The sequence below is a fragment of the Phascolarctos cinereus genome, unplaced genomic scaffold, assembly GCF_003287225.1.
Source record: "Phascolarctos cinereus isolate Bilbo 61053 unplaced genomic scaffold, phaCin_HiC Scaffold_5;HRSCAF=322, whole genome shotgun sequence".
Taxonomy (NCBI): Eukaryota; Metazoa; Chordata; class Mammalia; order Diprotodontia; family Phascolarctidae; genus Phascolarctos; species Phascolarctos cinereus.
In genome coordinates, this window is record NW_027555958.1 from 856,009 (window position 1) to 881,904 (window position 25,896).

Below are 25,896 nucleotides of genomic sequence, written 5' to 3' on the forward strand. Positions count from 1 at the left end.
AAGAGGTCCTCAGACAACAGTCAGGGGGGTGGAGAAACAAACTCCGACTTCCTCCAGCTGTGATCCAGTGAGTGAGGGGAACATTGAAGAAATTAATGAGAGAAATGAGACTAGCAAAACTACCATAAGATGGGAGAAAAAAGGACCCGAGGGTGAGGAAGGAGCCTCAGGAGGAGGTCGTGATGAAACTCAACAGTTTGGAAATATCAGTTGGAAATGTAAACAAAGCAACAGACTCAGCAAAACACAATATTTCCCCCCACTGGGGAACCAGAACAGAAAACAGAAAAACAAACCGAAAAGCCATTTTTCTAGTTAAATAACTAGAATCTACACAGATGAAAGTGATGCATGTGGAGGGCCAGACAGGCAAAGTTGGAGAAGGAATAGATTTTCCCAGAGCTTTGAGGAAGAAAAGACTGACTGCTGAATTTCAGGAAATCATCCTCAATTTCCCAGCATTATTGAGTAATAAGGACAGACTGTCCCCATTCTGCTAATCTGACAGAATTCCTGGGATGCCGACAAGGATGAGCCTCCAATCCAACTCCCCTAGACACCTCATTGCCACGCTTCAAACCACAACAACGTGGAGGTGATTTTTCTGAGTGCCAAGACAAAAGTAGCATATAGGAAAAGTCTCAATTCAGATTAAACAAGCCTTTCTACAAAAATGAGAAATGACACACAAAAAGAGAGACTCTATGCTCTGGTCCTTTTAGCAGGTGCAAAACCTGTTTGATTGAGGTAGGGAACAGTCCTTTCAAGGAATAAGCAAGGGTAGAGAAGTAAAGAGCTTGATCCTGTGGGGGTGAAGTCAGATGACCCAATGTATGGGGGTTGGTGAAAAGAATTAGATCTCTGAGCCCAGGAGAGCAGAGACGCTTCACATAGGAAGACCGAAACTCTGAAAGCAGCTGGAGGTTCCAAGCCTTTTTACCTGGAGCCAGAGGTCAGCAAAATAGGGGCGGATATGATTTGAGAAGGAAGGAATGTCTCAGTGGTTCTCTTCCCCCTCCCTTGACCAAGTGATCAGAGAGACTGGACCAGCAGGGAGTCTCACACACACACACACACACACACACACACACATATACATACATACATACGTACATACATACATACATACACACATACACATACACACACGTGCACACCTACATACACATACATATACAGTGAAACTTGATGAGTACTCCAAGAAGAGAGAAAAAGACTTTGCCTTTCACCATAAATTTGAGCCAACTTTTTTCACAAACTTTACATGTACTTTTGTGGGAACATGTCCCAGACTTTGGGGAGGATGTTTTAATACTGACTGCTCTTATTACACCATCTCAGCAAATAATCCCTTTTAAAAAGCTAATTAACTGGCTGGCTAATTGAAGCAGCAAACATATCAGATAGGGGCTTGAGGACGTCAGGAACATCTTGTACACCCTTAGAGTTACCCTCAGAACCCCAAGGCAAGAGTTATCCAGCCACCTTCCCGGGGACCCAGACTGCCAGTGCCGCTGGGAGCTGAGAAGAAGCCCTGGAGGGAGGAGGTGGAATATGCTACATCCCAAATTAAGAAGCGTAGGACTTCCATTTTCCAGCTAGTCTGAGCATTCTGTTTTTGAAGACGGGTACATCCACAGGAATCCCAAGAACTAGAGGAGAGAGGAGCCAATCTTAAAGTGGCTTTAGCTGTGCAGACCTAGCAAGTCAGGATGGGAAACAAGCGGCTGGAATGTGGTTGCAGCACCTCTCCGAGACCTCCTGGGCTGACAGCACTTTCCAGCGCTGTTGGCGGAGGGCCTGGATGATCGGCTCTCACGGGGGAAGAGACAGGAAAACTAAACATGAGAACCCCATCTAAGGGTTCTCGGCCTCGCCCAGAAAAATGGTAAAGACGGCAGGGGGGGTGCGTAAGCGACGCTGGCGGGGCTGCGAAACTGCAGGACGCGAAATCCCCACTCATGGAAGTGAGAAGTGGACCAGCCGCTCGGGAAAAGCCATTTGGAGCAAGGCTGAGCAATGTTCCTCTGCTCGGACCCAGAGCTCCTGCCGCTAGTCACGTGCCCCGAGGGGAGGCGAGAGAGAAAAGGGACCCATAGGCACCAGAATATTCAGAGCAGCATTTTTCTTTTTTTTCTGTCCTAGCAGAGCTCTGGAAGCGAAGGGGATGCCCATCCATCTGGGAAAGGTTAACACACCGTGGTCGTGCACGTGAGGGAATGTGATCGTGCTGTGTGAGAGGAGACAGGAAACCTTTCCCAGCACCGAGTCCAAATGACCGGGTCACAGCATCTGTGGTCCATAGTTACACCTCAAACCTTCTTCTTCTGTTGTTTTTTCGAAAAAGGATTGAAATTCTCAGATTATCTCCTGGCCACTCTAAGGAAAGATGCCGCCCTAACTTAGACTCCTAACTAACTAAATCTACATCTAAATTTTAACTCCTGTTTCTAGAGTCCTTTCTAGGTTGTCAAAGCACTGGCCCGCACCATGACCCTGCAAGGAAGATCCAGCGTTTTCTAGATGAAGACGCTGTGGTTTGTAGAGGTGGAATGACTTGCTTAGGGGCAGCTAGTGTGGAGCTGAGATTTGAACCCAGATGTCTTGACTCCCAAGCAAGCACCCTTTCTGCTAGAAAGGCAGAACCAGCACTCCTTTCACTGGCCATGCTCGGGCCATGCCAGGAGGATACTGTTTGTAGCAATGACCTTCCTGGCTGGGCAGTGGTCCTTCAGTGCTGGACTTGGCCGCGCTTAGTCTTGGCGCCATTGACAAAGGGCTTGAGGACATCTTCCAGCACCTTGTTTTGGGGCAGTCGGTCTTGATGAGGATTACTGGGCTAAGGCTGGCCGCATCTGAGTCCTTGGTTTGGACTTTGGCCTCCTCCAGGACGAGCTCCTTACCCGAGGTCTCATCACTGAGCAGGACTGACCCAATTTAGGATGCTCAGCCTTCCTGCAGGGCTTGGACCTTTGACAACTTCCTGGTCACTCTCCGTTCTTCAGCAGCAGCTGCTTGGCTTGAACTCCCTGGAGCACCCTCCCTCCTCCTTAGACTAGAAGCTCCTTGGGGGCAGGGCCTACCTTTCTTTTCCTCCAGCATATCCCTAGCACTTGGCACAGTGCCTGGAGAATAGGAGATGCTTAATAAGTGTTGGTTGAATTGAATTAGGCACAGGCATTCGGGTCTACAGGAGATGCTTAATAAGTGTTGATTGAATTGAATCAGGCACAGGCATTCGGGTCTACAGGAGGTGCTTAATAAGTGTTGGTTGAATTGAATCAGGCACAGGCATTCGGGTCTACAGGAGGTGCTTAATAAGTGTTGGTTGAATTGAATCAGGCACAGGCATTCGGGTCTACAGGAGGTGCTTAATAAGTGTTGGTTGAATTGAATTAGGCACACACACTTGGGTCTACAGGAGGTGCTTAATAAGTGTTGGTTGAATTGAATTAGGCACAGGCATTCGGGTCTACAGGAGGTGCTTAATAAGTGTTGGTTGAATTGAATCAGGCACACACACTCGGGTCTACAGGTCCCTGCATCTATGAACCAAGTTGAGTCTGGCTGGAGTGGCCCCAACGATCCCGAAGGATGACTGAAGCTGGACAGAATGCTTCCTGACATCAGAAAGGATTCACTCTACTTTTCGGGCCTGGGCAGGGGTAGAAGATAGCACGCCCAATGGCGACTAGAGAGGAGAGCTGGGGTATGTGCCTGGATGGTTTCCCAGAGAAGCTCCTGGTGGCTCAGCAGGTAGAGGTCAGGAGAATTTGAGCCTTAAATCTTGCCCCAGATAGTTAAGAAAGTACGTGACCCTGGACAAGTCACTCACCTAAACTCTCTCAGTTTCTGTTTCTTTCCCTATAAAGATAATTCATGATAATTTCTATATTACAGGCTTATTGTTATTTATTTTATTTTTTTCAAGGAGCAAGTATTTATTTTCTCAACTGCCCCCTCCCCAACTTAAAATAAAAAAGAAAAACAAAACCCTCATGGCAAATGTGCAGTCTAGCCAAAGCAAATTCCTCCACTGGCTGTGCCCAAAATGTGTGCCTCCTTCTGACCCTTGAGCCCTCCCCACTGTCGGGCTGGGCAGCCTGCCTCATCAGGGGTCCTCTGGAATGCTGGTCACTGTGCTGATGAGAATTCTTCAGTCTTTCAGACATTTTTGCTTTCATAATGCTGTTGGTTTTGCACAAATCATTCTCCTGGTCCTGCTCACTGCACTCACAGTGAATGAAGGAAAAATGTTTCAGGCCTAGGAACTGCTGAGAAAGAGCCCATCCCCTACCCACACAGCCAGGACGTCCACACGACTGACCCACAGGATGGCTTCTTCATGGGCCCCTCCATCCCTGTTCTGCCTGGGAATGTGGCTGCTGGGGCCCTGGCCTGAGAGAGGGTGGTGATGGCCAGCCACCAGCCACCTTTGCTCTGACCCTCACTTTCGGCATCCACGTCAGGCCAGGTGCCCCATTCTGGCCCCACTCCGGTTCACTCCCTGGCCTAGACCAGGGGATGCAGCTCTATTGTTTCTTCCTTCCTCCCATTCCATGCCCCTCTAGCCAGTGCCCCCCCAGCCCAGCGCAGTCCACCTCCATGGGCAGTAACCTGGGTGGGGGAATACCCAGGACCAGGCACCCCAGCCTCTGTCCTCAGTCTCAAGGCTACCTGCTCCAGTGGAGAGATTCTTTGGTCTCACCCTGGGCCCCTCCTGCCTCTTCCTGCTCTCACAGTTGCGGACACAGGCTGGAAGCCCTTCCTTCCTAAGTCCACAGGCCCTGGACAGGGGAAATGAATCTTTTACCTGCTCAGCTGGTTCCCAGATTTAGCCTCCAGCGCTCTCTGCAAGGCCCGGCAGGTGCCGGTGACTTCTCCTTAGCTGGATTTGCACCTGAGTCTTGGGTAGAATGTGCTACTTAGGAGTCATCTTGGTCCCAAATCAGGGTGTCCTGGACCTGGCTGGAAGCCTCTCTCCCCCAGCTGGAGGCTGTGCATGGCTGTGGGAAGCTCGCTGGCTCTGGAGTTGGCTGGCAGGGGTTCAAGTCTGGGGTTTGAGTCTGGTCTCCAGAGCCTGCTGGCTGTGTGACCCCAGGCAAGTTGTGCAGCCTCCGTGGGCCCAGTTTCCTCATCTGTAAATAGTCATGATAATAATAGTCAGAATTTACAAAGTGCTTTACAAATATTATCTCATTTGGGAGGTTGGTGTGGTCATTATCCCCGTTTTGAAGATGAGGAAATGGAGCTGAACACAGGTTAAGTGACTTGCCCAGGGTCACACAGCTAGTGCCCCTGAACCCTGGGCCTCAGTTTCCCCTGCTTCCCAGTATCTGTTGTGCTGAGCTGGGACATGGAGCCCATCTCTCAGCTCCTCCTTCCCTCTAGGAGCCTCCAGCTTTGGCCCTGTGAAGTCGTCCCTGGCATGGATCCTGCAGATCCCCACAGCAGTTCTGGAGGGCCTAAGGCTGCAGGCCGGGGGGGGGGTGAGGGGGGCAGCTCCTTGGTCAAGTGTCAGCCTTGGTGCAGTCAGTGGCTCCAGGCCAGGTCAGGCGTCCCTGGGGTTGGGTCAGGTGCCCTGGGAAGGAGCCGATTTGGAATGAGTGCTTCAAACCCAGGCTCTGTGTGACTTGTGACAAATCACCTCACCTGCCTCAGTTTCCTCCTTTGTCAAATGAGGGGATTGCCCTCGGTGACCTCTGAGGACCTTTCCAGCACCAGAGCAATGGCCCTATGAAGCATTAAGGTTTCAGGGTTGGTTTTGGGCCAGACCTGGGACTCTGTTGGTGTAGGGAGCTCCCCAGTGAGGAAATGCCCTCCATCGGTGCAGATCTCAGCTCCTTCTGTACTTCCCAGCACGGGCTCCACGCAAAGCAACCTCCTCTTGTCTTTAGACCACATCGGGGGAACTTTCCCTTCCTTTTTCACAGGCTCAGAGAATCCTAGATTCAGGACTGAGGCCAAGCCTCTTTTTTCAGATGAGGAAACTGAGTGGCTTGCTCAGGACCCCACGTTAGTCTTCCATAGTCCTGAGGGAAGCCTTGGCCACCCAGGTTTACTTTCTCCTTGCTCTTTTGACCCCTGTCCTTTCCTTCTTTTTTTTTTGGCTAGGCAATGGGGTTAAGTGACTTTTGCCCAGGGTCACACAGCTAGGAAGTGTTATGTGTCTGAGGCCGGATTTGAACTTAGTTTCTTCTGAATCCAGGGCCAGTGCTGTATCTACTGTGCCACCTAGCTGCCCCTCATTTTTTTCAATGAGCAAAAATCCTCTTTCGCTTGCACCTTCCCTGCTCCAGGACAAAAAGAACAGCAGCCTTGTACCCAGTGAGCACAGCCCGGGGTGGGCGGGGAGGGAAGGGGAGATCGGGGAGGGCCATAGAAGAGAGCCCCTGCGGGGGAGGGGCAGAATCCGACCTGGGCTCTGAAGCTCCTTGGGGCTGGGAGGGGAGGGGGAGGCTTCCATTTCTGTGCACACAAGGACGAGAGGGGGATGTGACAGGTTATGGGGGTCATCGAGGTCGCAGCCAGTGAAGGAGAGAATGTGAAGTCCCTGGCCTGGGGCCCCTCCCAGTGGTGCGCCCCTTCCTTTAGGGCGGGGACTGAGCAGGGTCCTGCCCCAGACTGCTTTTACAGCTGATGCTGCCTCCAGCCCCTGCCACCCTGGGCATAGCCAAGCGTGCCACACCCCTCAAAGGCAATGGGCCCCGTGACCCAGCCCGTCCAGCTCTGAGCACCCAGGAGGCCCAGGAGACCCTGGGAGCCTTGGTCTAAGGGTTCAGAGGAGGTAGAGGCAAGGAATGGGATCCAGGGCCTGGGGGCAGCCTGGGCCCCTCCCCCCACAGACACCTCCTCCTCCTCTTCCGCCTCCTCCTCCTCCTCCTCCTTCTCCTCCCTGAAATGACATTTCTCCAGTTCAGAGAAGGGCTGGGGCCTATGAAATCACAGAGATGAAAACCATTGTCCAGCCTGGACGGCCTGGGTGAATCTGCAAAATGCTGAGGAGCTGCTGGGGCTTGCCTGGAAGATCAGGATTTGAACACTGCCTCAGACACTTGGGGCAGAGCTGGGAAGTCCCTGACCGCTCTCAGCCTTGGTTTCCTCATCTGTAAAATGGGGAAACTTCCAGCACTTAGGTCCCAGGGTGGCTGTGAAGATGAGTGTGAGACAGAGGTAGCAAATCGCTCTGTGACCCTAGAGCTGGGGCCTGTTTGGGCTCAGACGGGCGCTCAGGGAGCCCCCACATTGTCCAGCATGGCGTGTTCTCCTAAAGCTCTGGGGTTTTTGCTGCAGGGCCACGCCTCCCACCATGACTGCACTGGGGCACTCTGGCCTTTCCCCACCTGGACAGCCCCCCTCCCCCATCTCCCCAGGGCTGCCTGGCTCTCGAGGAGTCCATCTGGCTTGGCATTGCTGCGCTGATGCCTACCTCTGGGGCCTAACCCACAAGAATTCTGGTGGGGGGGGTGAGGTAAATGGGGAGAATTCCGTTTTCAGGTCTTGGCTGGAGAGCCCCAAACGCCCGTGATTTCCGCTCTTGTTTCTCTGTGTCGGAATAAATTGGAAAGTGTCATTATAGTGTTGGTGAGCAGCTCCGGCGTGGGGAAGGGGCCGAGCTGAAACCCCCAAACGGCTCCAATGTCCAGCAGCTGGAAGGCCAGAGGGAGGGTCCGGCTGCCCTTCTGCAGCAGCAGAGATGGCCCTCCAGCTCCGTGAGCCACACTGGTGGGTGACCAGTGACCCAACCCTGCTTGCTCTTGGTCCCTCCCAAGCACCCCCTCTGCGGGGCGTCTTCCTGGACTTGTCCTCCACCCAAGGCTTTGCTGGTCTTCCATCCCAGGCTTGCTGACCGCCGACCTCTTCCCTGTTCTGCACACATTGGACGTGCCATCTGCCGTCTTTGGGGGAGTGCTCTGGTGGGACGCGCCCCCTCCCTCCCTTCCTCTGCCATGAGGGTTCTCTGGTTTCCTTCAGACCGCGGCCAGAACCCCACCTTCTGTGTGGGGCATCTGCTGGGTCTCTCTGCCCAGGCTGCTCTCCCTCTCAAGCTCCCTTGAATTCACTTTTGCATGAATCATGCATACATTTACATATGTTCACATTGTCTCCCCTTTGGAATGGAAGGTCTCTGAGGGCAGAGACAGTTCTATTTCCAGTGCCTAGAACATAGTAAGTGCTTAATAAATGCTCGTTGGATTGATTGAACAATGGCCCGGAATGATTTCTGTGCCGAGAGAAGGTGAGCTCCGTGAGGGCAGGGACCAGCTCACTTTTATATTGGCATCCCCAGCACCTGACGCGGGTTATTGTTGTTTGGTCGTTTTTCAGTAGTGTCCGACTCTTTGGGACCCCACTTGGGGTTTTCTTGGCAGAGATACTGGAGTGGTGTGCTGTTGCCTTCTCCAGCCCGTTTTACAAATAAAGAAACTGAGGCAAGCAGGGTGAAGTGACTTTCCTAGGGTCACACAGCCAGTGAGTGTCTGAGACAGGATCTGAACTCAGGAAGATGAGTCTTCCTGACTCTAGGCCCAGCGCTCAGTGCACTAGGGTGCCCCCCTGCCGCAGCTGCCACATCGTTGGTTGTCTGCTCTATGTGTGGCTGGGCTAGCCCCAAGGTCATGGAGAGTGTTGGCCAAAGTCCTGGCTGAGGGTCCCACCTGGTTACCCTGGGACTCAATGCCCCTTTCTGCAGCCAAGGCCTATGGAGAGGGGCCTCCATCTCAACCCCACGTGGAAGGAGAGGAAAGGAGCCCCAGCCTCACCCCTCTTAGCATGGGCTTGGTCAGCAATGGTGGCACCTGATGGTCAGTGGGGGAGGGGAAGATCCTTGGGACCCCGAACAATGTGCTGAGGGGCACTAGGCGGGGCTGTCTCCCTTGGAGGCTGCTAGGTGGTGGCTCAGTGGATAGAGAATGCTGGACCTGGACTGGAGAGAAAGAGCCGAGTTCAAATCCTGCCTCAGACATTTACTATCTGTTTAGCCAGGGCAAGTCACTTAAAACAGCTGAATGTCTCAGTTTTCTCATCAGTAAAGGGGATGTCATAATAGCACAGAGCGTTGTGAGGCCCAAAACTGATGATGTCTGCCAAGCACTTGGCACACCTCAAAGCACTATTATTATCCCCTTCCCCCACAGCTTCCCTTCCATTCATCTGTCAGTAGAGTCTCAAATTCCACCATTAGGGATTTATTCCTTTGAGTGGAAAAGACTTTGGTTTTCAAGAGTTGTCATTAAAATGCAAGCACTACTGGGAAAGGTGACCCTCTAAACTTTTATTGCAGCTAGGCCAGTTGATAGCCATCTGAGAGAATGGCCTTTCGGGAAGGGGCCCCAGCAGGGAAGAGAGGCTTTGAGAAGGGGGCTGGCAGGGAAGCAAAACCAGGCTTCAGGTACCTCTCAGGCATGCTAGTGAGGAGGGCCAAGGACTGGTGACTAGTCTGTTCCTGTAGACTGGAGAGGGTGGAGACACTGGACTGGAAGGAAGCAAAGGGGAGAGTGGAAGGTACTATAAAGAGGAAAAGAGGGAGGACAGGCACCCTCAGGGGAGCCCTGTACAGCATGAGAAGCCAATGGCTAATACTCCTGCCCCATGGTGGTGGCGGCGGCAATGGCGTAGTAGCGATGGCCGTGGGGGTGGCAATGGCTGTGGTTGTGGAGGTGGTGATGACTGTAGCAGTGGTGATGGCCATGGCAGTGGCGATGGCTGTGGCAGTGGTGGCAGCAACGGCAGTGGTGATGCAGTGGCCGTGGTGGTGGCTATGGCAGTGGTGGCAATGGTCATGGGGGTGGCAGGGGCTGTGGAGGTGGTGATGACTGCAGTGGTGGCAATGGCGATGGCTATGGCAGTGGTGGCAATGACCATGCTGGCAGCAATGGCAGTGCTGGTGGCCATGGCCATGGTGGTGGCAATGGCCATGGGGGTGGTGATGGGCATGGCAGTGGCAGCAATGGCCATGGTAGTGGTAGTGGCAGCAGCGATGGCCATGGTGGCAGTAGGGGCTGCCACTGAGGAATCTTTCTTCCTGCAGTTTGGAGGACAGAACATGCTGATTCAGGTGGAAGGAGATGCCCAGCAGAAGCCTGCCTAGTAGAGGGCTTCTTAGGACTACGTACATTTTTAAAAAATAAAATAAATTACTTTGGTTCATTTTTTAGTTTATGTGAGGTGAGAAAGTGCTTGTTTAAAAGTGACTTCAGAAGTTTTGTGATTTTGCCCACAAATAAATTGAAAACATCTGAACCTTTAAAGGCTGAAACTTTCCGTATGCCTCATCCTTGCTCAGCGTCCCCTGGGTAATTCTAGGAAGAAAAAGAAAAAATAACAAAATTATAAGTAATTGAAAAAGCACTTCAGAGTGGAGAGCTCAGAATTTCTCCCCGTGATGGCTCTGAGACTGAGCACTGTCAGCGTGACATGGGAGTGAGTGACGGGGGAGGGATTGCAGGCCCCACTCGGGAAGCGATGGGGGTCTTCTCTCACCCTCACAACCCAGAGTCCCTTTCTCTGTTCATGCCTTTTAGGGAGAAAAGGAAGGAAAGGAGAAAGGAATCAGAAAGAGAAAGGAAGGGAGAGAGAGAAAGAGAGAAAAAGGAAGGGAAAGGAAGAGAGGAAGAAAAAGGAAAGAGAAAAAGAGAAAGAAACTTCCCTGCAGAGAGCCCAGTAGTACTAGCTGGATCAGGTGCCCTCCTCCGATGGCCTGGGCTTCCAGGAGATTCTATCCTGGCTGAAACCATGACTCTGTCGCTGCCCCCACTCACACACGGGCTGTGGCATCCTGCCAGCGAGGGAGCTCTCCCTTCCCCGCTTCGGGCTGGTGGGGACCACTGAGTCAGGCTCCAATGACCCCTGAGGAAAGAGGACATGGCTGCTTGATCTTTGTCAGACGTTCATGGGGGGAGGGCATCCTTCCCTTCTGGTTCAGAGCCATGCTAGGCCTTCACTCTGCTACGGAAAGGAGAGGCCTCCATCCTCCCTCAACAAACAGAGCATCCGCCATGTTTCTGTGAATGACCCAAGTGAAGGCGCAGACAACACGTGCACCACACTTTGCAGATGATGCCCAGTGAGGAGGGCTGGTAACCCACTGGATGATGAAGCTCCACCCCAAAGATCCCAACAGTCTGGATTGATGGCCTGGGCTGAATGGAATGAAATTTCACAGCGATCAATGGAAAGCCCTACCACTGTCCTCCAAAGAATCAAGGGCTCCAGGGAGAACGGTGGCAGGATGGTGAGGCGACTGTCATGTCTGTTGGGTCTGCGGCCTGTCAATGGCCCACGAGCTGATAGAGTCTGGGGTGGCCAATGAGCCTGGCTCCGAGCTGGCTAAGACCTGCTTTCTGTGTTCTGAGGAGATGCTTGGGCAGTGAGGGAGGAAGGAAGCTGCTGCCAGCACTGGGCATCGGGGGGAGAGATGGCTGAGCTACGAGGGGCCTGGGGAGAGCCAGAGACACCCCTGAGCCCCAGGCACAATGGTGGGGGGCATTAACACAGAGCAGCCACACCATGTGGCCCCATCCTGATGCAACTCTGCCCAGATGGGGAGAAGAGGGTCATCTGCATGGTCCTCATTCCAGGCTGGTGTTTTGGTCAGATCAACTGAGACCCGTCCTCTGTCTGATGAGTGATTTCAGAACTGTGGGCAGAGCCAGAGGGGCCAGGACCCCACCTTCAGGGTGGCCTCGAGAGCGAGGGGGACCAGCTGCGTCATGTCGGACCACAACACTAGGCTTCCTGAATTTAGGCAGTGATGTGCAGAGGTCAGTGTGCCCACCTGGGGAGGCTCCAGCTCCAGCTGCCAAGCTTCAGGAAAGACATTTCTATACTTGGGTGGGTCCAGGGGAAAGCTGTGCACACAGTCAGACCTGGGGAAGATGGAAGAACTGGGGACATTTGGCTTGAAGAAGGCAAGACTGAGGCAGGACCCAGAAGCTGTCTTCAGTGTCATGGAATGGAAGCTCCCTGAGGGCAGGTTCCCTTTTGTCTCTGTGTCCTTAGCACACAGCAGGTGCCTGATCTAAGCCTGTTGATTGATTCATTGGTTGATTCCAATATTTGGAGAATGTTGGTCATGGAGTTTCAGAGCTAGGAGGGGCCCCAGGAGCCATCCAGTGCAGCCCCACCTGACCAGGAATCCCCTCAACCGCCTCCCAGAGAAATGGTCAGTCAGCCTGTGCTCAAGGGGGCTCTCTCTCCCCGCCCAAGCCCATCCTACCTTGGACAGCTCTCCTGAGGGGGGTGGAGATTTTCTGGAGGCTGCAGAAGGCAGTGGGTGGAGGGCAGTGGCTTGGAAACAAGAGGACCATGAGTGTGTGGGGGCCCTTCCAGCTGCCACCCAGTGCTCCCCCCGTGCCTCGGTTGTGCTGTGTGCAGCGGGTGATCCCTGAGTCCTTCACAGCTCTAGTTCCAAACTCTGGATAAGACCAAATTTTCTAATCACCAGAACATGGCAAAGCACATTCAGACCACAATGATGGGGGCCTCAGCCTCCCTGCCAGCTCCCAGGATGGTTTCCTACCATCCTGTCATAATTCTGAATCCTCAGTCACTACAATGGACAAAGGAGGACCTGGCGGAGGGACCCTCCCCCACCAGGGACAGAAGGAGGGTCTGAAGGAGAGACACTATCCATTGGTGCAACATCCAGATGAGGGTTTACTCACTCAGCACTTCCTTTACCTTGGGCTTTGAAACTGAGCGGATCAAAAAGAAGCTTCCTTGGACCAGATCTTGGTGGGGCTTGAGGGCTGGCAACGCTGTTCCCCTGGAGCCAGCCCACGCCTTTCTGCTCCTGCTTGTTTCAAGCACTGAAGCTGAGAAGACCCCACTGGTCACCCAGGGAGCTACAGAGAGCTCTAGCTCAGCTCGGCTCCTTGGTTCCACTTTCTTGCCTCAGGAGCCCAATCCCATCATTGCTCCAAGTTGCTTTTCTCCCTCCTCTAAAAGACGCATTCCTTGAGCTGAAGCAGAGTTGGTGGTCCACTTTGTGATTTCTCTGCAGAGCTCTTTTTCAGCACCGGGCCCTCCTGAACTGTGGCCCCAGGGTCGGCTCCTCTAGGGTTTGGAGGCTGCGCTGGGGCCCAGCTCAGTGTCTCCAGAGACCTGGGTCAGGCAGACATCCTGGGCCACAGAGTAGTTTGCAGAGAAGTAATCTGCAATGACAAATCTGCGGGTGATGCCTGTAGTTCTGTGGCCTCATTAGAGGCCCTCCAGACAGGGACCCAGCTCAGCTCCCCAAGCAGGAGATTCAGCCCACTTATAAGCCCCATGAAACACGACCGCAGAAGGCTGTGAGTCCTTTTTCCTTCCTCCTTTGGGGCCTTCCCGTGTTGAGTGCCATGGGGCCCGGGAAATGTCCAGCCACTTGGTGCAGCCCCTCTTTCTCCCCCAGCCTTCCCACTCAATTTTAAGCAACAGTGTAGGATGTGCCATGGGGTGAGGGTGGGTCCTGGACAGAATATTAGACAGAAAAGCGACCTTTGCCAACCCTCCTGGAGCCTTCTCTTTGGAGGTAAACACTGTGTGCATACTTTCGGGGCAAACTGAAAAGAAAATGGCCTGCTTGGAATTCGATTACAAAAGAATTTAGGAAAGCCAGTGAATTATGAAGGGACTGAAAAAGAGACAGAACAACCAGGAAAAATCAGAATATAAAAAGAGCATCAAAAACCAGACTGAAAAGCCAGTCAAAACAGCAACGATATTCCTCAGAGATTTGCAAGAAGCTTCATTTTGCATCCAAAAGACTGGGCTCGTTCCAGCGACTTTGGGGGAAGGAATTCCTCCTGCACCTTCGTTGTCCAAATCTTGTTTTGGTGAATCCACTCGAGGGCAGAAGCCCATGTGATGACCCCTGAGCAGCACGGCTGACTTCTTGTTGATTGCATAGGGGAAGTGGGGAGTACCCACTGACACCTCTCAGGAAACAGACATCTCGGCCCCTGGGCAAATCCAAATCCATTGGTATCTGAGAAGTCACCGAAACCATGTCAGTGGCCAAGGAGCTCGCTAGGTCATGAAGAGGAAGAGGAGAGGAAGCGGAGGAAGATGGGGAAGAGAAAGAGAAGGAAGAAGAGGAGGAGGAGAAGAAGGAGGAGGAGGAGGAAGAATAGGAGGAAGAGGTGGAGAAGGAAGAAGAGGAAGAAGAGGAGGAAGAAGGAGAGGGGAGGAGAAAGGAGGAAGAAGAGGAAAGGGAGAGGAGAAGGAAGGAGAGGAAGAGGAGGAAGAGGAGGAGGAAAAGGAAGAAGAGGTGTAAGAAGAGAAGGAAGAGGGGAGGAGGAAGAAGAGGAAGAGAGAGAGGAAGAGGAGGAGGAAGAAGAAGAGGAGGAGGAGAGAAAGGAAGAGGAGGAGGAGGAAGAGGAGGCAGAGAGGATTGGTTTGTTCTCAGCAGCGCAAGAATGAGGCTGATGCTCTTGGTGGTGGTCTTAACGGGGGCCAGAGCATGTTCCAATGACAAGTGGCCCAGAGGAAAGAGCACTGGGCTTGGAGTCGGGGAATCTGGGGCCAAATGCCACTTGCCAGCTGTGGGGCCCTGTAAAGTCCTTCTAATGCCCTGTGCCTCAGTTCCTCCTCTCAAGCGAGGAAAATAACCACTCCTCTGCTCCCTCTGAAATCAGATCACCCGTCAAGTGCTCTGGGAGGTCGCTGGGTGCCAAAGGGCAGTGGCTTCGGTTACCATCCTCTCCTCTCATGGCCTCTTTCCTGGTCTAGGGCCTCTCCTTGAAATCCCCCTGGGGATCCTCTGGCTCCCTCTGTTCTCCTCATGGCCTGACCTGGAATGCGGGCAGCCCTCATGGACTGTGGGACTGTGGGACTGTGGACAGCTTTGGGAAGCAGCTTGAGATGCTGCTGGGGGTGAGTGCGAGGGAGGGGACTCACTGAAGCTTGTTTCACTGCCGGGCCCCCCTGTCCATCCAGGCCTCAGTGGGAGCTGGCCCCCTTTCCGCGGGGCAAGACGAAAGCGTGCACCCCCTTGTGAGCAGAGCACCCATCCTTGAGAGGACGTGTGGGGTCCCGAGGTACACTGGCTTTCTGGCCACATTTCTGTTCCAGAATGTTTCTTGTTTCTTTCTGGGATCAACTGGTCCCAGGCTGTGCTAGGGAAGGCAGGAAGAGGTGCTCAGGATGTGTAGATGTGACACTTGAGCCTTCACGGATAATCTGCAGGGAGTAGTCAGGGAAGCCTGTAATCAACTCTGGGCCTTGTCAGGAGGGGCCGCTTGGATGGACCTTCCCCGGGGACAAAGCAGAGCTGCAGAGTGGGGAGTGGGAAAAGGCTGTGCAGACCCCCACTTTCAATTTTCTTGGGCTCTAGAGGGCTCAGAGGAGCCTCGTTTCAACCTCTGAGATAGGGCTGCCCCTGGGAAAGCTGCTGGGGAGAGAACATGTCCCAGGGTCTCACATGTCCAGAGAGGGTGGAGAGGTGACAGTGCAGGATGCAGTGGCGAGATGGAGGATGGACAGCGAGTGGCCGGCACAGGCCCGTCAGAAGGGGAGAAGTGTGGGGAAGGCTGGAGACTCATTTACGTCCCTGGCTGACATCAGGGAGACCCATTCACAGGCTTTCCCCCAAGACACTGGGGCTGAGACTGGCCCAAGTGTCAACCTTCCGTCTGGCCCCTGGGTCAGTGTTGAGGACCCCGAGCTCCTCACTGTCCCAGAAGCAAGGCCGTCTGGTCACTGCTGCCCCAGGCAGTGATGCTCTTGGATCCCAGAAGCATCTCCGAGGAGGGAGAAGCAAAGGACAGTGGAGAGATGCATGAGGTGGGGAGAGTGCTGTAGAGCCCACTTAGGACGGCTAGTGCTCAAGCAGTGTGGTGAGGCTCTCTCTCAGCAGGGACGTGAAGACCCAGAAAAGGAGAGCGGGTGGGATGGCCTTTGATGGGCCCCAAGGGCTGTCCCAGATGGAAGGATGTGGAGAAATGTCTCTCCCTTCCTCGGCGCACCTGAGGGCAGCCATCTGCCTGCCCCGTGTCATTTGCCTGATTCCCAGGCCGCCTCTGCCTCCTGTCGGTATCCTCAGCATCTGTGTGCACGTCTTTCAAGTGCTCTGGCCTTCTCAGCTGCACCTCAGCCACATGCCTCTGTGGGTAGAGTTCTGGACCTGGAGGCAGAAAGCCCAGAGCTCAAGTCCTGTCTTGGACAGTGCGTGACCTTGGATAAATCTCCCCATCTCTCTCAGCCACGGTTTCTTCATCTGTAAAATGGGTGTAATGAGCCCTTACCTCAGACGGTTGTATTGAGGAGCCAATAAAGCGCCATCTCTCAGGCAGTCCTCCAGAACTGGGCTGGCTCGGCAGCCGGGCTTCACCTTCCCCTCGAGGTGTTGGAGGGAATTGTCCCACTGCCTTGGGCCCCACCCCAACCTGGGCTGCCAGTGATCATTAGCTTTTACAAAGGGCGATTTGCTCTGAAGAGCCAACAAGAACAGAAACGCGAGCTTCCCCTCCTCTGCACCTGACCCAGAGACCTGGGCACCCAGGCTCCACTCCACCCCCTTCCCTGTCCCGGAGCCCACCGAGTCCACGCTCCAATCGCTGCCGGACGGGTCTCAGCACCTGCAGGACTGCGGGTCCCCCACGTCACTCTGCAGAGGGTCTCAGGGCCTCAGCCGTGGTCCCTTGGCTACACCCCCTGGTTCTGGAGTGCACTGCATCACTTCTGGATCTTCCCCGGCTCACAGCATCACCGCCTCCAGGCTTCTTCACCTGAAAAGAGAAAGAATAAATACTGAGGCAAAGACGGGCTAGCATTCATGGCTACTGGCCTGGGGTGGGGAGGGCGGCTGCCAGGCAGGAAGGGTCCCCCGATGGATGGTCCAGCTCTGGTGGCTCCCGTTCTTTGCAGGCAGTAGGAGTCCAGCTCTGCAGCCACGGCGGGCTTCTCTCCTCAGCGTGGTGCTGACTGCCACTCTGACACCCTCAGCCACAGCTTCCTCAGAGACAAGATGAGGGTCAACTCTTGGACTAGAAGGGACTGAGGCCTGCCCTAAGTTTTCTGTTCCTATGCACTTAGGGCAGATAGGGAGGGGTCCAGGACGCTGAAGGGGCTGAAGAGAGAAGGCACAGGAAGCAGGAGGCTCCGCAGAGGTTTCTGGGCTCTTCCCCAGGGCTTGTGCTCCTGGAGCCGAGGGGGGGGGGCAGGGCCAGAGCATCAGCCCGTGCGTGCAGGCAGCCCAGATGGACCAGACAGAAGCTGCCCATTGTCCCCCAGAGGGAAAGTGCCCAAGGTCAACAAAAGGCCATTGGGTCTGGCTGCTGTAGGCCACTGGTAACCTTGGGGAGGGCAGGGCAAGGCTTAGAACAGGCAAAGGAATGAACATTTGCCAAGTGCCTACAATGTGCTTCACAAATATAATCTCATCTGATCCTCACAAACAGCCCTGGGAGGTCGATGCTGTTATTACCCCCATTTTACAGATGAGGAAATGCGGCGAGTGTCTTGTCCAGGGTTACATAGCTAGTTAAGTGTCTGAGTCTGGATTTGAATTCAGGGCTTCCTGCCTCCAAGCCCAGCATTCTATCTCTCTACTTGTCCCACCTAGCTGCCCCTGTGGGCCAAAATATCAGTTCCCTGACAGTGGGATGTGCCGGAAGGAAAGGAAGCACATTTGGGATTTGCATCCAAAAGTGAATGTTTTCAGCCCCTGGGAGACAGTAACTGGGCAAGTAGAGACCCCACTGGGCTTCTGGGGAGTCCTCTGGGGCTTGGGCTCCTGGCCCCAGAGCTGGGAGGGAGCTCAGAGGCCCTCTAGGGCCAGGCCCAGGGAGTTCCGGGCTTTACCCATGCTCACCCAGGGAGAAGGGGCCAAAGCTGGGATTTGAACCCAGAGCCTCTGACTCACCCCAGTCAATGCCATCTCCAGAGCCCTGAGCTGCCTTGCACTGTTCAAATCTTTTTTTTTTTTTTTGGTGAGGCAATCAGGGTTAAGTGACTTGCCCGGGGTCACACAGCTAGTGAGTGTTATATGTCTGAGGCTGGATTTGAACTAGGATCCTCCTGACTCCAGTGTCCAAATTTTCTGGTAAAAACATCCTTCACTCCGCAGCCAGAGACCAGCTTCCTCATCTCCTATGTCTGGGTGTCTTAATAACACTCCCAGAGCCTGGAGACAGAGAACTGGGACCCGCCTATTTCCTGCTGACCAGCCAACAAGAGTGGTCGGCCTTGGCAGAGGGCGATGGAAGGAACCTGTGGCAGCCGGGCAGAGGGAGGCTGGCTCGGGACGCCACCACCGGCGTATTTTTAGAGCCTGGAAACACATAAAAGATTCAGTCTCCCAGTAGGGCAGGGGGGAGAGAACAAGGAAGTCCTCATCCCTGAGGTTGGCCCATGCTGCCCCATGGCCCCTCCGGCCTCCAGCTGCCCAGCTGGTCAGGGGTGGCCTGCCAGGCCAGGCTTTCTGAAGACCGGGGGCTGGACCAAGGTCAGTGGGGGTGTCCAGGGGGCATCCCTGAGGGCAGAGGGGAGCTTAATGACTTGGACATCTGGATCTCCAGGCACAAGTGATCCCAGGATAATTCTCTTGCCATCCGGGACCTTTTGGGCTCCTTTCACAGGCTCAGGGTCAACCAGTTCCCCCTCATTTTATAGAGGAAAAACCTGAAGCTCAGGAAAAGGCAGGGACTTGCCCAAAGTCACAATGGCCAATGGAGGATCTGAACCCAGGTCTCTGGACTCCAAAGCCACTGCCCCTGCCTCTGGCTCTCCATCTCTTGGCTGCCCCACAGGTGGCTAGACATCCTGTCAGGAAATTCCAAAGTTGCTTTGACTCCATTAGGAAATGGCGCCCTGTCTGAGTCACTCTGTGCCCCAGCAGCCTCTGCCCAGCTGGAGGTCCAGGCCACAGCTATCTACCCTGCCTCCCTTTGTCAGACCCCCTCCCCCACCCTTCGGACTGGTCTGCTGTTGGAAGTCAAGAGTGAAGATAAAACAAGCAGACAATGCCAGACAGCCAGAAGAAGCAGGCAGAGGGCCCTGGGCAGCCTGTCTGGGTCCTCTGAGCAGAGGCCCCAACAGACTGGCCCAGCGGGTATGCTGAAGCCCCCCCCAGGCCATATGCCCACCATAGGTGGGCCTTGAGCAGGCAAAGAGGGCTGCAGTAATGGAAAATCCAAAGAGCCCCTTGCAGACTCAGGCCTACCCTCGATCCAGTCCTGCATCAGATCATGTAGGGTCTTCCCCCTCATTCTCATTCCCAGTTTCCATCCCAAAAGGCTTTGGAACATGACCTTCCTGGGCTCTTGGACTGGAGATGGTCACCAATGACATCCGAGGAGCCGGAAAGAAAATGGTCTCTCCAATTAACTCCAGGAAGGAGCCTTGAGTATGGAGTCTGAGAACTGATACAGAAACCTACTTGGAGAATGTATGCCCTCTTCTGCCCTGGTAGTCCCCCACCTCTCTGCTGCTCTAGGGCCTCCATGCCCAGGGTTCACCTTCCTCTTCACCAGCTCTCCCTTACATAGCTGCCATCTTCATGACCTCTGGGTTAGTGTCTGTGCTTCTTGCTGAACAATAATCTTCCACGATATTTGTATGCCATCTTTTTTTTTCCAGCTCTTCTTCAGGCACCTGGCACTGTCCCCCCAATTTCCAGCTCTTCGCCACTACAGAGAGAATTGCTTTGAATATTTCCATTTTTCTGGGACCTTAGTTTTTGCTGTCTGCTTCCTTGTGGAGTAGCTGATTCTAGATGGCTGGCCAGCTGGGCTGAGCACCCAGCATCAGGGCCACCAACCCAGTGCACACTTTCTGTTTGTTTTCTAAACCTTCTCCCTTTCTAGCCTTCTTAGACCTCAGCCCATCCTCAACAGACTCTTTGACCCTGCCTCCTGGTTGTTCCTCAGGCAAGACCCCCGTCTCCTCACTTGGACATTTTTTCTGACTGTCTCCCAGGCCTGGAACTCTCTCTCTCTCCTCATCCTCCCCTCCTGGAGAGCTTCCCTGGCTTCCTCAAAGCCCACCTTCTCCAGGAAGCCTTTCCTGATACCCCTTCATGCTGGCACCTTCCCTCTGTAGGTTATATCCTGCTCTTGGTTCATTGTGTGCACTTGTTTGCAGGCTGTCTTCCCCTTTAGACAGGGAGGTCCTTGAGAGCAGGGACTTAAAAATGGTTTTATTTTTGCTTTACTTTGTATCCTCAACACTTAGGACAGTGCCTGGCACATAGTAGGTGCTTAACAAATGCTCATAGCTGATGGCTCGGAGAGATGGTTAGAAGCCGATTGGCTAGAAAATGGAGATGGAAAGACATCCCCAAAATGGAAAAGGACCCATGTATACAAACACATTGATGGCAGCTCTTCTAGTGGGGGCTAAGAATTGGAAACTGAGGCGATGCCCAGCCATCAGGGAATGGCAGAATAAAGTGTCATATACGAATGTAAGGGAATACTATTGTGCTATAAGAAATGACGAGCAGGAGGGTTTCAGAAAAACCTGGAAAGATTTACATGAACTGATGCTGAGTGAAGTGAGCAGAACCAGGAGAACGTTGTACACAGTAACAGCAACATTGTAACAATGATCAACTGTGAATGACTTAGCTCTTCTCAGGGATACAATGATCCAAGACAATCCCAAAGGACTCACGATGAACGTACTATCCGCCTCCAGAGAAAGAACTGATATTAACTGAAGACAGACAGAGGCAGGCTATTTTTTACTTTCCTTCTTTCATTTGTTTCTTTTATTCAAGTCTTGTATATGGAAGTGTTTTACATGATTGTACATGGATAGCCTATATCTGATTGCTTACTGTCCCAGGGAGTGGGGAAGGGAGAGAGGAATAGGATTTGGAACTCAAAACTTTAAATAAAAGTGTTTAAAAAATTTAAAAAAAGAAAAGAAAATGGAGATGGCTCAGTCTTGATCGCTTTGTTCCTACCTTCTGGCTTTCCTGGAGACCTCTCCCCTGGCACTTCAGCAGGAGACTAATGAGAGCTCTTTTGGCAGAGAGTTCACTGAGGCCATGTTTCTTAACAAAACACATCGGCACTGGGAATGCTCGGTCGTCCTCCCCAGCACGCTGCTCTCCCTCTGAAGCCTGTCACCTGCCCTTGTTACCGGGCTGGGCACCACGGTGGCCAGCTGCCCAGGGTGGCCCATTAGCAGGCCCTGCAAGATGCCCTGAGGCAGACTGACAAGCTTCCTCTCTCTGGGCTGCAAATGGGGTTAGGCTCTGGTTTCGCCTGCTCTGTTGGGCAATGGCAGAGAAAAGGAGGCAGCCGCCATGAAAAGGCTCCCTTTCACCCTGGCATTCCTGCAGAGCGGGAGGGAGGCCTGGGCCAGCTGGAGGGCCAAAGCACCTCCCCTGGCCAGGAGGAAGCCTTCATAGACCCTGAAGCCACAGGCTTCTTGGGAGCCTCAGCCAGAGTCCACACGCTTGCCAAGTACAGAGCCGGCTTCTTCCGCTGTGCCGGTAGGGCTGAGCCTGGATGATCTGGGGGCTTTTCTCCACGTTCTAGACCCAGGCAGGTGCCAGATTGAATCCTTCTCCCTCTACAGCTTCTCTAGCGCATCAGTCACCTCTTCTCCACTCCCCTCTCCCTCCCACCCTGCCTAGTCCACTCTCGTCACTATGCACTGTTGCAGGAGCCTCCTAAGGAGCCTCCCTGCCTCCAGCCTCTCCTCTCCATACATCCTCCTAACAGCTGCCAAGAGGACATGTCTTTATTTTTTTATTTTTTGAGAGGACTTTCTTAAAGCCCAGATCTGACCACGTCACTCAGTTACTGAAGAAGCCTTGGTGGCTCCCTATTGCCTCTTGGGTCAAATGCAAATGCCTCAGCTGGCCTGGTATGTAAGGCCATTCAACATTTGCCTCCCACCTCTCTCTGTAGGCTTCTCGTACCTTCCAGCCACTGACCTACTGGCACATCCCCAGACACGGCATTCTGTCTTGCACCTCCAGGCCCTTGCACACACATTCCCATAAGCCTAGAATGCCCTCCTTCTTCACCTCAGCTTTTCAGAATTCCTCTCTTCCTACCAGACTGGCCCAGGAAGCCTTTTTTTATTTTATTAATTTATTTTGATTTATCAATAATCACTTCCATATGCTTTTGAATTTAAAATTTTTCTCCCCCTTCCTCCCCACCACCCTCCCCAAGATGATGCACAATCTAATATAGGCTATACATTTGCATTCCTATTAAACATGTTTTCCCATTAGTAAAAATTAAAACCAATGGGAGGAACCATCAGAAAGACAAAACAAAACTCAACAGAAGAGAAAAAAAATAGCAATTCAACTTTCATAGTTCTTTCTTTGGATGTGGATAGCATTTTCCATCTTGAGGCCTCTGGAGATGTCTTAGATCCTTGTATTGCCGAGAAAGGTTAAATTTATCAATATTAGTCGTCCCACAACGTGGCTGTTCTCTCGGTTCTATTCACTTCACTTAGCATCAGACCATACAAGTCTTTCCAGGTTTTTCTGAAGTCAGCCTGTTCATCTTTTCTAATAGCACGATAGTATTCCATCACATTCATATGCCACAACTTGTTCAGCCATTCAATTGATGGGCATCCTCTCAATTTCCAATTCTTTGCCACCACAAAAAGAGCTGCTATGAATATTTTTGTACATGTGGGTCCTTTTCCCATTTGTGATCTCTTTGGGATATAGCCTAGAAGTGCTATTGCTGGTCAAAGGGTATGCACATTTTTAGCCCTTTGGATATAGTTCCAAATTGTTCTCCAAAATGGTTGGATCATTTCACAACTCTACCAACAATGCATTAGTGTTCCAATTTTCCCACATCTTCTCCAACATTTATCATTTTCCTGTTTTGTCATGTTGGCCAATCTGATAGGTGTGATGTGGTACCTCAGAGTTGTTTTGATTTGCATTTCTCTAATCAATAACGATTTAGAGCATTTTTTCATATGACTATAGGTGGCTTTAATTTCTTCATCTGAGAACTGTCTGTTCATATCCTTTGACCATTTATCAATTGGGGAATGGCTTTGTTTATAAATTTGTTTAATTCTCTATGTATTTTAGAAATGAGGCCTTATCAGAGAGACTGGTTGTAAAAATTCTTTCCCAATTTTCTACCTTCCTTCTAATTTTTGTTGCATTGGTTTTGTTTGTGCAAAAACTTTTCAATTTAATGTAATCAAGATTATCCATTTTGCTTTTCATAATGTTCTCTATCTCTTGTTTGGTCATGAATTCTTCTGTTCTCCATAGATCTGATAGGTAAACTATTCCTTGTTCTCCCTGTTTGCTTATGGTATCAGCCTTTATATCTAAATCATGAACCCATTTTGATTTTGTTTTTGGTATATGGTGTGAGATTTTGGTCTATGCCTAGTTTTTGCCATACTCTTTTCCAGTTTTCCCAGCAGTTTTTTTCAAAGAGTGGGTTCTTATCCCAGAAGCTGGGGTCTTTGGGTTTATCAAATAATAGATTACTATATTAATTGACTACTGTGACTTGCATATTTAACCTATTCCACTGATCCACCACTCTATTTCTTAGCCAGTACCAAGCGGTTTTGATGATTGCTGCAGGAAGCCTTTTCTGAGTGAGACTGCTAAGTGTTTTCTCTCTCATCAAATATTCTCAGAGCATCGAGTCTCCTCTGCCTCCTTCTCAGCTAGGGCACATTTATTAATAGGCTCATGGCTTTAGGGCTGGCAGGGCCTAGGGAGGTGTCCAGCCCAACCCCCTCTTATTACAGATGAAGAGGCAGAGGCTGAGAAAGCATGAGTGACTTGCCCAGACACATGCGTGGCCCGAAAATGTCTGAGGTAGGATTGGAACCCCTGCCTCCTGACTCTAAGCCCTCCCTCCCATCCCCTTTTCCAGGCTCCCTCTCTATCTCACAACAAGCTGAAGAGGTCAAGAAGCCCGGCTGCCCCCATAGATGGAACCTGGGACAAGCCCAGAGCGCAGGCCTGGAGCCCCTTGGAGGAGAAGCTCTTGGAGACTCCGGTAATGCCAATCATCTGTACACTTGTGTTTCCCCCAGGAGAATGTAAGCTCCTCTGGGCAGGGGCAGGCTAGTTCTGTCTTCCAGAGCCCAGCACAGGGCCTGGCCCAGAGAATGGGCTTAAGGGGGATTCCTGAATTAAACAGACTAAGCAGAAACTCCCAGGGGCCTCATTCAAAAGCAGACAGATAACCAGGCTGACCTTTCTGAACCTTCTGCTTTGGTTTGCCAAGTAATCTAGATGGGTAGGAAGAGTTCAGGTGGGCACAAAACCAGGAGTCATGGGAGTTGGGGTGGGGGTGGGGGGACACATAGCAGAGAGGAGGCTGGAGGCTGTGTGCCAGGGACAGAGAACTGACCACGAAAGCTCTGGCTGCCTCTGGAAGTTCCTACTACTCATCAGGGGAGGCTGGAGTGCCCTTGCTGGGGGCACTGGCGAGGGTCAGGGTGGGAGCAGCTGCCTCAGGGGTCCCTCCCTCAGAGGAGAGTCCGTGCCTCTTCTCTCCTTGTAGTCCTGACAGGGCAGCATCCTTGGGGGTCCTGGGCCTCTGGGCAGAGCAGAGCGGCCTTGAGTGACTCAGGCCTGGGATCAGACCTTACGTGACCGCCTAAGGGGCAGCTCCTGGGTCATTGAGCCAGTGCTCAGGAGGCAAACCTTCAGCCCCTCCTCCCCAGAATAGCTTCCAGAGGGCCCTGCCACTCACAGGCTTCTAACTAACTCTCTTGTCAGGGAGCTCAGCAGGCCCCAATTGTCTCCAAGTCTCCCCAGGGAAGACCAAGACAGGGATGAAGGGAGAAACGATTCAGAGGAAAGGGAAAGAAGCACTTTCTCCAGCTCCTGGAGACCCCAGGCAGTGCCACTGACAGTTGGGGTATGGGGGTAGCAGAAGGGAGGTCACTCACTGTGTCTACATGGAGGTGGCCAGTGGAGTCCAGCGGGAGGTGTCCATCTGGAATGGCCAATGGAGGCTGATGGGAAGTGACCGTGGAGTCCTGCAGGAGGTGTCTAGTGGAGTCTGGGGTGCAGAAAGCTGGAGATGGGGGACCATGCTGAGGGCAGCTATGAGTCAACTGCAGACAGGGTGGGGAGGAGCTGGGAGAGAATGAGCTCTCAGAGGACAGGGGGCTGCCTAGGGGGAGATGTGGGAAGAAGCAGGACAAATTGGGGAGCCCAGCCCAGAGGGCGGCAGCCTCAGAAAGCGACCCTTGGCTCGCACTGCAGACAGGGTGGCAGAGGCTCCTGGAACCAAGGCTCCTCTCCTCTGTCTCAGTACCAGCAGAGCGTTTGGGGTCTCTTGACTGCACTATCTGGGCTTAATAAAAGGCAGAGTTGTCCTGCTTCAGATCACACAGGCAGTCGGGGCAGAAGTAGAATTGGGGGGCAGTGTGGAAGAGTGGATGGAGACTGGACTGGGAAGGAAGAAGCCCTGGGTTCAAGCCCTGCCTCTGACACTGACTAGCCGCATGCTCCTGGGCAAGTCCCTTGATGCCCCTGAAGTTCTTTTGAGCTTGCCCTCCTGAGATCTGAACCCAGGTCCTCTGCCTCTGGCTAGCACACCTCCACTGCATCCCAGTGCCTCAGTAACATGAAGCTGCTTCCTGAAATGCAGTGCTGAGCATCATCCCTGCCTCTCTCAGTAGACTCCCACGGCTCCTTGTGGTCTCCAGGAGAACATTCAAAGCCCTTCACCTGCCTCCTCCTCCTTTTCCAGTCTCCTTCCACCTTCCTCCCCCGCGGCACCCTTTTCCATCCAGTGGCCCGGCCTCCGGCTGCTCCATGAACAAGCCCCTCCCTCTCCGGCTCTGAGCATTCTCTCTGACTGTGGCTCAGGCCTGGACCACTCCCCCTCCTCTGCTCTGCTCACTGAGCTCCCCAGCTTCCTTTGGGTCCCAACAGAAATCCCCCAGCCCTCCGAGTTCCAGGGCCTTCACTCTGGTCATCGTTTCCTA

The 25,896-nt window shown here is 52.9% G+C and overlaps 1 long non-coding RNA gene across 1 annotated transcript in view; it reads left to right on the forward strand.

The window, feature by feature from the left end:
- LOC144457450 (uncharacterized) overlaps positions 1-24,104 on the forward strand; it is a 34,845-nt gene extending 10,741 nt beyond the window's left edge. The window contains exon 6 of the long non-coding RNA XR_013486757.1: positions 23,823-24,104. This is a non-coding gene — a long non-coding RNA (uncharacterized LOC144457450). The remainder of the gene's footprint in view (positions 1-23,822) is intronic.
- Positions 24,105-25,896: the final 1,792 nt, after the last annotated feature.